Here is a 1,959-nt window from a genome sequence, read left to right as displayed (position 1 = left end):
ATTACAGGAAACATTAAACTATTTAAGAAAAAATGTATGAAATGTTTTTTTAATTTGTAAAAAAAAGCTGAACCACTTGTTGATATACAAAAATGTCTTATTATACCTTAATACCTAATTAATTTTTTTTTGGATTCTGATGTTTTTACTAGTGTTTGGGGAGACATACCTTAAAGCAATTATTTTAATATACTCGATAAAATGACCAGCTTTTTTGAAGTGTTCAGCTACAGGTTTATGTAGGATCTTTAATTGAAATGCTACGAAAGTGTTCGTGTACTCGTGTATGTTTAGTAAGCACACGGCTGCTTTCGCATACGTAAATATGGTCGCAGTTGTCGCAAATAATGAAATAAATTAAAAAATTTAGATGTTCAAGTGAAACAACTATTAACAGGTCCTTTAATAGATGTTTTGTGATCAGTGTAAAGACAAGAGTTGCATTTGATCCTTTGGGAATTGCACGTACCAATGTAACTATTGTTTTATGTTACAAGTTACAGCTTTTACAGTAAGTAAGATTTGTTTTAGAACAGGTATGACGTTTTGATAACTGGTACGATCATTTCCAAGTACACAAGTTTTAACGGTAAATAAATACATAATCTGTAAATTCACGCGAATTCATTTGTACATGTATAAGTAACCGCTATAAACACTAGAATATAAATACATTGTTAGATTGTTTAATGTTAATTTAAATACTAAAATATCATTTAGGTTAAAACTTATGCACTTGAGAATGATGCACCAGTGATGGAAACGTCGTACATATTCTAAAACAAATCTTATTTACTTTGAAAGTTGTAACTTGTAATATAATATAATTAATCAGTAAGTAAACTCAATACGAAACTATTAAGCATTGTTTGTTTGCTTGTTGTATTTCGCGCAAAATTACTCTAGGGTTACCTGCGTTAGTCGTTCCTATTTTATAAATAATAAATTAGAAGAAAGGCAGCTAATCAATACCACACACTTCCAGCTTTTGGGCTACAAACCAACAAACAGTAGGATTATTGTCATATTATAACACCCTCACGGCTGAAAAGGCGTGCATGTCAGGTGGGGAATTTCAAATCTACGACCGGCAAATTGTGCATTGAGCATCCTAACCACCAGGATATGCCAAGCCAGTAGTAGATGCAAGACTTGTCCCTATATTAATCATAGAAAACCTGTTCAGGTCTCTAACCCAGGTTATTCTGTTAATAGTCATGTTTTTAATTTATTGTATTATTTGTGGCAACTGCGACCAAATTTACATAGAGAAAACCAGCTGTGTGCTCACTGAAACGTACACGAAAACACTTTCGTAGCATTTAGATTAAAGATCAAGGTAAGTCCGTAGCCTAGCACTTCAACAAATCTGATGATTTCACTCAGCAATTTAAAGTAATTGCCTACGACGTGATCCTTCAAACACCAATCAAAGAATCAGATTTGTTACGTATTGCGAATATGCAATAGTCCAAGTCCGATATTTTAGTTAATTTACGCTATTTGCCAACAAGATAGACACACAACGTTTTGTTTTTCACACAAATACGTTTTAATATATATACAACAGTACAATTTACAACAACAATTATCATGTATAGTTACCACACACAAAGTTTTATAAACAAAAATTTCACTAACTTACAAAAAATATACAAATCTTCCTTCTAGATTGAAATTCCCTTCATATCTAGCAAGGTAACTTCAAGTCGATGTACGTACGATTGCCGGGAAGCTAGCTAGCTTTGTCTCATTGGTCACCACACTGAATTGTTGGTCCGTTGAAGTAAGATAATGTTTTCATAAAACTACTAATGTCCGATGAGTATCCAGTAATATTGTCGGAAAGAAACTAACGTCCGATGAGGATCCACTGATATTCTAAATTTATAACTGTTCTTGGTGAAATGTCTTAATTTTTCGATTGATGAGTGTTATAAAAACTCTCGGAGTTTTTAG

The sequence above is a fragment of the Limulus polyphemus genome, unplaced genomic scaffold, assembly GCF_000517525.1.
Source record: "Limulus polyphemus unplaced genomic scaffold, Limulus_polyphemus-2.1.2 Scaffold2933, whole genome shotgun sequence".
Taxonomy (NCBI): domain Eukaryota; kingdom Metazoa; phylum Arthropoda; class Merostomata; order Xiphosura; family Limulidae; genus Limulus; species Limulus polyphemus.
Note: the sequence above shows the minus strand (reverse complement) of the source record.